Source organism: Polypterus senegalus, chromosome 6 (assembly GCF_016835505.1).
Source record: "Polypterus senegalus isolate Bchr_013 chromosome 6, ASM1683550v1, whole genome shotgun sequence".
NCBI lineage: Eukaryota > Metazoa > Chordata > Cladistia > Polypteriformes > Polypteridae > Polypterus > Polypterus senegalus.
In genome coordinates this window covers 15,376,721-15,388,972 of record NC_053159.1, presented here as the reverse complement: position 1 = coordinate 15,388,972, position 12,252 = coordinate 15,376,721, and the positions used below count along the sequence as shown (strand labels likewise).

Here is a 12,252-nt window from a genome sequence, read left to right as displayed (position 1 = left end):
ATTATTATTATAGACCTTACTTTCAACTGAATGACTGCTTCACATCATCTCTGCTCTCTTTATTCTTCTGAGTCCACAAGTATGGATGACATCAACCTCTTGCTAAAAAAGTGTCCCCTGATGAAAAGAGGTGGAAGAGGAAATTGACAGAATAGAAGTGGAACTTTAAAAGCAATCAAAATGTCATCCATCCCTTTGGACTGACCTTAAACAGAAAAATAAAATTCTAAAAGGTATAAAAAAAAAAAAAATACCCAAATCAGCCGGCGATTGAAATTTAAAGTAATTGGAGTCGGCAGGGTTTTCCGTTGGAGTTGGCAGCCCATTGAAGGTTGCGAGGACTTTCAATTTGCTTCACAAGCTGACTGTGTCAAAATGTGTTATTTCAGGGACAACAAAGTGCAAATTAAGTGCGTTGTCAGTTTATTTCTTTTTTTCTTGCAGTTTTAAAATCGAGTGTATTTGCTGAATAAATAATGAAAAGCTCAGATAATACACAAGACAAAGTGACTCTGGGAAGAAGTCCTTGGGCTGTGTCCACTAGGGGGCGCACCGTCGCACCTGTCTGCCTGTTTTTATATTAGCCTCACCTGTCACCCATTAGAATAAATAAAAGCCGACAACATTAGACTCATGTAATGCACTTCTCCCCTGCCCAGCCTCCAAGAAGACGCATGCACGCGTTGATAATATCTGACAGTGGCTTTAGGACCGGCCATCAGCCTCCTGGAATATATTTAGTCTCCGCCGGGAATTGTTTAATTGCTATTTAAAGTCTCAGGTTAATTGAGGTCTGCCTTAATTATTGTTTCTTGTTTCTTTTCAAACCAAAATGCTTGTGTTGCTATTTGGGAGTGAGCTGGGTTGGTGTGCGTGATAAAGGCTCCTGCTACACTGGTTAATGCTGCTTAATGATTTATAGTGGGGGGATTGCAAAAGGATGAATGCCCCTTTTAAAGGAATATCCAGAACTCTTTTTTTTTTTTTTATTATTCCTGTCCAGCCAAATTTAAGTCATGAATCTAAATTAGTCTTCCAGGGAAAGAAATCAAAAATATACACGGAAAACAGATTTGGAAGGATCTGTCTGTCATAACTCTGTGAGCACAGCAGGGTGGGGGACAAAAATCAAGCAAAAGGCAACTGCCGTCGTTGGAAAAACTTTGTTTTCAAGGAATTCATTCACAGAGACCAGATGAAAATGCAGAACAACTCTTTATTTGTACACAGGTATGCTGTGGTGGACAGCTGGGACCCTTACCTGGCCAGGACGCCTCTGTATTAGAAGATAACATATTCAGAACATTGCCTCCCCCCCGGAGTGGTAAATTTCAGCCCCTCTGGATTGCAGCGGTGCCTGAGACTTCAACAGGGCTCCGTGGAAGTTGGAATTTGGAGCAGCCCTGCTGGGTTCCGTGGGTGCCACCAGGGGGTGCTGCAGCCCTGGAATGAGCCTTGTTGCTCTTCTCTGGACTTTCTCTAGTGCTGCGATGTCCTTTTTGTAGCCTGGAGACCAAAACTGCACCCAGTACTCCAGATGAGGCCTCACCAGTGTGTTATGACTTGTGACATGTGACTTGTGCTCCACACATCAAGGCGCTATATAACCTGACATTCTGTTAGCATTCTTAATGCCTTCTGAACATTGGTTGACAGTTGATAGTGTAGAGTCCACTATGACTCCTAAGTTCTTTAATCTTTCCTCATCACTCATCCCCTGTAGCTCTGTAATCAGCCTAGTCGCTCTTCTCTGGACTGTCTCTAGTGCTGTTATGTCCTTTTTGTAGCCTGGAGACCAAAACTACATCCATTACTCCAATTGATGCCTTCCCAGTGTGTTATAAAGCCTGAGCAGAACCTGCTGTGACTTGTACTCCACACATCAAGGCGCTATATAACCTGACATTTTGTAAGCCTTCTTAATGGCTTCTGAAAATTGCTTGCCTGTTAACAGTGACAGTCTACCATGTCTCCTAAGCTTTTTTAATCTTTCTTCATAACTCATCCCCTGTAGTCCTGGAATGAGCCTGGTTGCTCTTCTCTGGTCATTTTGTAGTGCTGCTATGTCCTTTTTGTAGCCTGGAGACCAGAACTGCACCCAGTACTCCAGATGAGGCCTCACCAGTGTGTTATAACGCCTAAGCAGAACCTCTTTGGACTTGTACTCCATACATCAAGGCGCTATATAACCTGACATTCTGTTAGACTTCTTAATGGCTTGGCTGTTGACAGTGACAGTCTACCATGGCTCCTAAGCTTTTTTAATCTTTCCTTCATAACTCATCCCCTGTAGTCCTGGAATGAGCCTGGTTGCTCTTCTCTGGTCATTTTGTAGTGCTGCTATGTCCTTTTTGTAGCCTGGAGACCAGAACTGCACCCAGTACTCCAGATGAGGCCTCACCAGTGTGTTATAACGCCTAAGCAGAACCTCTTTGGACTTGTACTCCATACATCAAGGCGCTATATAACCTGACATTCTGTTAGACTTCTTAATGGCTTGGCTGTTGACAGTGACTGTCTACCATGTCTCCTAAGCTTTTTTAATCTTTCTTCATAACTCATCCCCTGTAGTCCTGGAATGAGCCTGGTTGCTCTTCTCTGGTCATTTTCTAGTGCTGTTATGTCCTTTTTGTAGCCTGGAGACCCAAACTGCACCCAGTACTCTAGATGAGGCTTCACCAGTGTGTTATAAAGCTTGAACAGAACCTGCTGTGACTTGTGCTCCACACATCAAGGCGCTATATAACCTGACATTCTGTTAGCCTTCTTCATTTCTTCTGAACACTGTCTGGCATTTAACAGTCATGAGTCTACTGTGACTCCTAAGCTCTTTTAAATTTTCCTCATATCTCATCCCCTGGAATCAGCCTGGTTGCTCTTCTCTGGACTTCTTCTAGTGCTGTTATGCCCTTTTTGTAGCCTGGAGACCAAAACTGCACCCAGTACTCCAGATGAGATGAGATTGGGATTCTTCCAGATGGGTTTAAGGTGGAGAAAGACAAACAAATTGTGATTGCATTCACTACACTTTTGGCACGCAGACTTATTCTGATAAACTGGAAGAACCCAAACTCTCCTCTTTTAAGTCAGTGGGAAACCGATGTGTTATATTATTTGAAATTGGAAAAAATCAAATACTCAGTTAGAGGATCCGTACAGACTCTTTTCAAAACATGACAGGATCGAATTAATAATATTTTAAAATAAGTTCATAAAGCACAGAGAATTTATTCATTTAGGTATGTTTACAAGCCTTAAATTTAACGTCGTTTGGCTTGCCCTCTCTCTCAGGGGTGGGGATCGATCTGTTCTTAATTCAATTTTTCTTTTTGTAAAAACTCGATTGCTTTGTATGGATTGTAATACAATTAATAAAAATAAAAAATAAAAAAGTACTCCAGATGAGGCCTCACCAGTGTGTTGTAAAGCTTGAGCAGAAGCTCTTTTAAATTTTCCTCATAACTCATCCCCTGTAGTCCTGGAATCAGCCTCGTTGCTCTTCTCTGGTCATTTTCTAGTGCTGTTATGTCCTTTTTGTAGCCTGGAGACCAAAACTGCACCCAGTACTCCAGATGAGGCTTCACCAGTGTGTTGTAAAGCTTGAGCAGAACCTCCTGTGACTTGTACTCCACACATCAAGGCGCTATATAACCTGACATTCTGTTTGCCTTTGTAATGGCTTCTGTACAACGTCTGGCAGTTGGTAGCATTAAGTCCACTGTGACTCCTAACTCCTGTAATCTCTCCTCCTAACTCATCCCCTCTAATCAGCCTAGTTGCTCTTCTCTGGACTGTCTCTAGTGCTGTTATGTCCTTTTTGTAGCCTGGAGACCAAAACTGCACCCAGTACTCCAGATGAGGCTTCACCAGTGTGTTGTAAAGCTTGAGCAGAACCTCCTGTGACTTGTACTCCACACATCAAGGCACTATATAACCTGACATTCTGTTAGCCTTCTTCATGGCGTCTGAACACTGTCTGGACATTGACAGTCACAAGTCCACTACGACTCGTAAATCTTTTAATCTTTCCTCTTAATTCATCCCCTGTAGCCCTGGAATGAGCCTGGTTGCTCTTCTCTGGACTCTTCCCAGCGCTGCTATGTCCTTCTTGTAGCCTGGAGACTCCAGGTGGGGTTATCCATATTGGACGGCCCTCAGTCAGCTTTGTGATATCTAAATGTACTTTTCAAAACGTCTCAATATCTTCAATGTGAAAGCCCAAGGAGAAATTGCATAGCATAACATTCTCTGACGCACTTAATTCAATTCAGAGCTGACCTATATTGTAAAGCGCCTTGGGATGGTGTTCACTACCGAAAGATGCATTATGAATAAAATGTTTTCTTTAAGATATCACAGAATTCCCATCTCCTGCTAAACCAACACATGGTCCATAATGCAGGTCCGCTCTTTATAAAAGCTCCATCAAATCCTTCATGATCCTGCTCATCCTTTTCACCATAAATCCTGTATTAGCGGCATGACAAACAGAGGAATTGTGCAATTCACAATCTGAATAATACAATATGGAGAAATCATTTGTACCTTCAGTAATCCGGCTGCTGAATGGTAAGCAGTAGCTCGAAACAATTATAAAGCATCTTGTGTGTAAGTGTCTTACTTTTTTATTTTCTCTTCCTTTCTTCTGATCGTTTTTGTTATTCATTTGTAACATCCGTGACTGAATGGATCTCCCATCCAAGGATATTAAAGCTCACCTTGCCCTTATGGAAAGCAAAGCCTCATCGGTTATTAGACCTTTAAGGAGCGCGGCTAGCCTGAGGTAAGGTGGGCTCCTTGTGAAGTGTTCACACCGTCAGGAAATATCAATGAGTAAATGAACTCCGGGTGGCACAGTGCATGGCGTTGTGGTCTCATAGGTGAGGCGTGGTGGCATTTAACCGCACACCCAGTAGCTACCTGCCATTTTCATGAAGTGGCTTACAAAAAGAAAAGCAAACGGACAACCGTATTTGTAGATGGTGGTGCAGTGGCCTCTCCGATTCAGCATCCTGGTTTCAAATCTCCCTCCCTAACTCTGCCTGTCTGGATTTGTTCACATTCTCTCTGCGTTTACACATACAGACATTACATGTAAGGGATTTCTGTTTCACCTTCCAGCCGAGACGACCGAACTGTGAAAAGATCTATGCAAATTATGAAAGGCGCTTCATAAATCTCCATGGAAAACAGCGTGGCCATATGTAGGTCCGTATGTCAGGCTGTCAGGTAAAAACCTAAAATCTTAGAAACCTTACTCATTGTCCTTCTGGGATTTAAAAAGTAAGCTTGGGTTTTTTAGTCTTCAGGTTCTGGTTTTAGATTTCAGTATTGTTATTCTGAAGTTGTGTTTAGGCCCAGGTTGACATGTAATATACTGTATACAGGTATACTGTAACGATCAGGGTAAATCAGAACAGGAGCACTCACAGCTGTCAGGGCCTCTTCGATTTTATTTTGCTTACTCGGTCTTGTACAAAACAGAGCGCTGTCATTGACTCCACTCAATCGGGGTTACGGAGCAACACTTCCCAACACAAAAACTCTCAGCACTGGGGTTTCTGCCTCTTACACTTAGAAACCTCCCCTTCCAGCACACCCATGCCCTCGGACAAGGTTAGAAAGTACAGCCTGCACGTTACGATATATTATATAATAACATATAATAATCCACCCATCCGTCCATTATCCAACCCGCTATATCCTAACTACAGGGTCACAATCCCAGCCAACACAGGGCGCAAGGCAGGAAACAAACCTCGGTCAGGGCACCAGACATATAATAATACTAACCTATAATAACATTACATAATATAATAATATATAAATTCCTTTCCTGTGTCCTTTTTGTTTTTAGTCTTTTGGATATTATCATCTATGCTACTGTTGTTTATCTTTATTATTTGTATAATTATATATATCTTTGCCAATTTTGCTCATTATTTGCTTTCCACATGTGGATGATTGTTCTGCCATGTCCCTTGTGATTTGTGGGTGGTTCCCCCAAGAGGCGGGGCCTCCTGTCAGTCTCCTTTGAGTGACAGCTAGCAGCCCTATAAAGGCTGATAGGAACTGCAGTCCTTTACCGCCACATTGTATGCACTTGGCATTGATGAAATTTCCACTTTATTATTATTGTTACTTTGGATTTCCTATTTTTTATTTACTTTTATTGATCCTGTTTAAGGATTCTGACTTATGTTTAATGTATTGGGATTTGGTTACTGTGGATTGCCTTTTTCAAGAATCTCCTTTTTGCTCAATTGGCTCTTTTGTGCTTTTGTTCGTTATTTGCTATATTCCACCTTAATAAAAAGATAAGTGTCTGTGTCCATGCAGTTACAATGTCTCTGTCATTCCAACAATCATTGCATCACAAATATTTGTAGCAATAAAACTCATTGCATTTGTCATTCCAACAGAAGGTGCATCACAAACATTAACACAGCTTTTTCAAATTCCATATCAAATGGCATGTAACAGAAACACATGGATTGCATATGTCATTCCAACATACAGCACATCATAAACATTAGCACTGCTTTTAGGAATTCCATACAAAAGAGCATATACCAGAGACATATCCACTACTTTTGTCATTCCAACAGGTGGTGCATCACAGATAATAACACTGCTTTTATGAATTCTTTACCAAATGGCATATAACAGTGACTTATCCATTGCTTTTGCCTTTCCAACAGAGGCTGCATCACAAACATCAGCACGGCTTTTAGGAATTCCATTCCAAATGGCATATTGCAGAGACCTATCCACTGCATTAGTCATTCCAATAAATGGTGCATCACAAATATTAACACTGCTTTTACAAATCCCATATCAAATGGCATATAACCGAGACATAGCCACTGCTTTTGCCATTCCTACAGATGGTGCATCACAGATATTAACACTGCTTTTACAAATCCCATACCAAATGGCATATAACAGAGACATATCCACTGCTTTTGCCATTCCAATAAATGGTGTATCACAGATATTAACACTGCTTTTACAAATCCCATACCAAATGGCATATAACAGAGACATATCCAATGCATTAGTCATTCCAACAGATGGTGCATCACAGATATTAACACTGCTTTAACAAATGCCATACCAAATGGCATATAACAGAGACATATCCACTGCATTAGTCATTCCAACAGATGGTGCATCACACGCATTAACACTGCTTTAACAAATTCCATCCCAAATGGCATATACCAGAGATATATCCACTACATTTGTAATTCCAACAAATTTGTCCGTGTCAGTACCTGATTGCATAATGAATGACTAAAGCTGTCAGTCACCTGTTTCTTTGGATCTCCTTTTCTCTGATCACACCACTGGCCCCTGCTTCCCTACATCCCTTTGTTTTATTCAGGTGTCCAGGATGAGCTCCAGTACATCTATTGGTCCAAGCTGCCCTGCTACTGAAATGGCCTGTGACCTCAGGTTTAACAGCCACATTCTGGAAAGGGGGTTCAAGATGTCACAGTGGACTTCTACTCCAGACTGCTCAGCATACTGCTTCAAGTAGCCCATTGTCAAGTTTCACCAGTACCCCAATAGTCACTCAATCACACCACCTTAACCCCTTTTGCTTCCTCTCTTCAGTCAAACATGCAGGATTATTTGTTTACAAGTTAAAATGGTGACAACTGACATGTGTCATTCTGCACTCACACATTGCCATATGGAACTATTTTTCTCCAAGTTTCCAAAAGTCCTTTTTTTAAGTTGTCACCCCCAATGCCCTTAAGTCAGCAGAAAGGGGCAGTGCTGTCTTTCACGCACCCAGCCAGCCACTTGATTTGTGGCAGACATCCTGCCCCTCTCGTATTTCTGCAAGCCCATGATGGCAATCTTTAATTACCTTGAGAACAATCTCCTAAAGACAACAATTCCCGCTCGTGCTGTCGCCGCTCACGCTGCCCCGCTAGACAGATAATCATATGTTAGGAGGTTTATTTCAAGACAGAGGCGCACAACATCAATAAGCAATTAACAGGAAAGAAAATAGGGCTGCCTCGCCGCCTGGCAGCGTTGAAGATCTCATCTCCCTTCCTATCTTTGTGTCAGTGGGAGTTCAATGGGATGGCTGGGTCCAAACCCGATCCCAGTTAGTCAGCTTTTATTATTAGGATTGTGTCCAGCGCTGCCCGGGGGGGAAGGTTCCCGACCCCAGCGACCTTCCACCTAAATTAATGGGTTTCTATAAAGGATGACCGGATTGTTTGAAAAATGTACAATTTTGAAAAGGCTTTCATAATTATCACTTAATTCCAGCCACAAAAAATGAAGTCAAATCGGCCTGCAGTGGAGATTATTTCTTCAGTATCACCTCTTTCTGCAGGAAGATCAGGAGGTGGACACCACAGTGGAAACCACATGAAAAGAGCAGAAGGTTAGGTCATATCTTTGATACATTCTTCATGTCAGGGTCAAGGGGCCAATCCCAGAAGTACCAGGATGAAAAGAGCCAGCCCTCCTTTGATGCCAATTACAAGACCAGTCTACTTACATGGAGTCACCACTTTAGTGGTGCTGTCCAACCTGACTTGGGCAATTAGAGTAAAGATTCCTGTGCAGATGTTTGGACAACCCTGGCCAAATTACACTCCATGATCTATTCTGTATTCATATGCTGCTCACCTATAAAACTTTGTGTGGTTTTGGACCTCAATATTTGAGCATCTGTTTAACATTTTGGACACAAAGTACGAGTTAAGTCAACATATGAGAGAGCTCGTACCTCACTGTATACAGTTGTTGTACCTTGTGAAAGATGCCCTGGACACAGACAGACACTGAGACAGCCAGATGTCCAAACCACACACGTTTTATTCCTCAACACAATAGCACAGTGCACAATTAGCCACAATGCTCACAGTCCTTTCGTTTCTTCTGCCGCCTCTACTCCACTCCTGTCTCGTAAGCTCCATCCTTTTCCACCCGACTCCAGCTCCCTGAATGGAGTGAGGCGGCCCCTTTGATGGCATACCCGGATGTACTCCAGGTGCTCCTTGATGATCTTTCAGCAGCACTTCCTGGAAGTGCTTCAGTCCATGGCTCGAGAACCATCCAGGTGCCCTCTGGAATCCAGGGGGGCTGCCCTCTTACATCCAGGGGAATATATTGCCCCTCATCTGGTCCTTCCTTGTTGCAGGCGTCCTGGTGGGGCACGGTCCCCGGTCTCCTGCCACAACCTGTAAAATGACAATAAAGTTGACTCGAATCTAATCTGATCTACTATACTGCTGCCATCTAGTGGAAAGGCACAGAATTGTTTTTTTTTGCTTGCGGAAAATTGTATACATAAACATCTACACGTGGAAGTGTGTGAGTCTGTCTGTCCGGCCTGGAAGTGAGAGGTGGAGTCGGGGTAAGGACTCCTCCTCTAAGGAAACAGAAAACTCGCTTAGCCGCTAATAATACAAGCGAGGCGAGTACGTCGGTAAAACGAAACCTCCAAGGAGAGAGACGCCCAGAGTAGTTCCTTTCGATTACCTGGCATCTTTACATCTCAGTTTTTTTTTTCTGACAATTTCAATCATTTCTAGGACCTCTGGCTTTTTACAGCACGGGTTAGTAGTCTTATAAATAGACAGTCCATAGTTATGTCATCATGAAAAAGGATGTTTTGAAACAACTAGACGAATATTTCGATGACAACGGTAGCAATCACTTGGACGATGTTGAACCTGTCGACTCTGATGCTGATGCCGATAGCTGCCCCAAAGGCGTTTCCTCATCCCGAAGTGTTCGACTTGTCCCAACTGTCAGGACAGAACTACATGTACATTCTGTCATCCACTGAGTACAAACAGTCGCTAAGTGCCAAATGTGTGGACACCACAAAGATATGCGTTCTGTTTATGGCACACGTGCTTCTGAGCCTGCACTCTGCGTGCTGACGACCTTCTACGACGCTCGTTCAAATGGGGATTTGAAGCTGTGTTGCTGGTAAAAATAAAGAAATTAACAGTTTCCTTACATTTTTGGCAGAGTTACTGTTGATAATAAAACTGTGGCTTTCTAATACATTTCTTTACATTTTTTATAAGTTTTGATAGAGTTCACTATTTATCACATATGCTTAGACTTATACTGCAGCATCCTGGCTAGAAACACTCGAGCAGTCAATGTGTTAAGAATTGGAGCACAAACCCTGAGGTTAAGGGCGCAGATCCCACTACTGACACCATATGACTATGAGCAAGTATAAAGTACAAGGGCATTGCAATCCACCCCGCCTGCTCCAGTCACTAGGAGTGTGATAGAATTAACAAGTCAAAAAAATGTGAGCATGCATAGCAGTCAGGTGCACTCGCAGACTGGGGTAACTGGTTAGAAAGCTGAAGCATTTGTTAAAATGTCTAAGTCATTTCATCAAAGAGTTTGTTATCACCGTTCTGTTTCTTACATACTGTATGTTTGTAACTGTCAGTTGTACTCGTTAAAAACAGTGAAAACAGAATGTGATTACATGTATTACTACTGTATATAAGACACCATTTCACAGTATTATGTGGCTGAAGATGCTTTTATAGACAGCAGAGATGAAAACCTCCCTGTGCTGTTGGCAGTTGCTGGATGAGGAGGGCCTGTAGCTAATTGGAGTTCAGAGTTTCACATTTATTCTTTTGTTTTTTACTTATTTATGGGTTTTTTGTTTTTCAAATAAATTATATCTATGGAAGTTTATTCCCAGCAAACACAGAAAAATAAAAATTGCATTGTTTTGTAAAAGAAATGCATAATTTCACAAAACTTATTGCCTGCTAGGGTTGGTTATGACCTTGTGCGCTTGTGCACTCCTGCCATCTAGTGGCAGCTAGTGAGGAAGAGGATAGATAGATAGATAGATAGATAGATAGATAGATAGATAGATAGATAGATAGATAGGCACTATATAATAGATAGATAGATAGATAGGCACTATATAATAGATAGATAGATAGATAGATAGATAGATAGATAGATAGATAGATAGATATGAAAGGCACTATATAATAGATAGATAGATATGAAAGGTGCTATATAACAGATATATTGTCAATATGTAAAACAACTAAAGAAATTGAAGCAGAAAAGGTTTTAAATTCAGCTTTGTTGAAATAAAAAACTACATTATTCCAGAATTCTGTTTTTATATTCAAAAAGATGACATTAATTTTGTTGCATGTATATATATATATATATATAGATAGATATTGAAGGGTCCGGTGGGGCAGCCTGTTACGTAGCCAAGGGACAGAGGGTCCAATAGAAGGTCAGCTGCACCTGCTGACACGGCGACTCCTCTACTGCAAGGCCCGTATGGCAGAAGCAGGGGAGCCGCCAGCTAAAAGGTTTTTATAAAGAGACAGCTTCCAGCCCGTTGATTTTAACCTCGTTTTAATGGAATCACTTACTGGATTTTTAACCTTTTAACGTTTTCATGGATTATTTATTTGTCAGTTGAGCACTGCACTTTCTTTTTTTAACACTGTTTAGTTTTGCTTGTTTTAATAGCAGCACTGAACTCTTTTGCTCCTTCCCCTTGCTTCGGGTGGTGTCCTCATTTATCCAGCTCATCCTGGTTATGACTATCGACAGTGTCGGGTTCAAGAGGCTCCCAAATGAGAAGAAGAAGCAAGGAGCTGCCCCACACCGCCACAGCCCCCTACTGGTCCCAAAACATTTAAACTGAAGCACTCATTTCACATATGTCTTTATTATTATGTATTATTATGTAATTATTGAGTTTCTTATGAATTTCCAAAATTAGACCGGCTTACACTACTTCAGGCTTTCGTTTTCTTCAAATGTCATCAAAATATGTAACTTTTGTTTGGGACTGTATATGGAAGCCCCCCCTCTCCAACTGTGCCCAGACCAGGATTTGAAGTCTTTGATGCAGTAAAGCCTCACTGTCCTGCTCCGTGTAATTTGAATTTACATGTAAACTATTCCAATGAGTAGTGAACAATATAATAAGATAAAAAATAAATTGCTGTATACTGAACTGAATCTTTGTTCAGAGGCCAGTCATGCGTGAAGCGTCAGGGGCCATCACCATTGACCTGAGGTAGCCAAGATGGGTTGTCCCCAGCAAGTCCCGTCCTCTCTGCTTCTCCAGCTATGGCTCTTGTTTCTGTGTTATGTGTCTGCATGAATGATTTCCTCTAAGAACTCTAAGAAAGCGTCCACACAAAATAGAGCAACTCCTGTGAAATGTAGCCCAACAAAGTTTGCTGTGACGTT

The 12,252-nt window shown here is 41.8% G+C and overlaps 1 protein-coding gene across 1 annotated transcript in view; it reads left to right on the top strand.

Moving 5' to 3' along the window:
- The window catches only part of igsf21a (immunoglobin superfamily, member 21a), a 777,574-nt gene that overhangs the window by 711,687 nt on the left and 53,635 nt on the right, over positions 1-12,252 (top strand). The window lies entirely within an intron of this gene.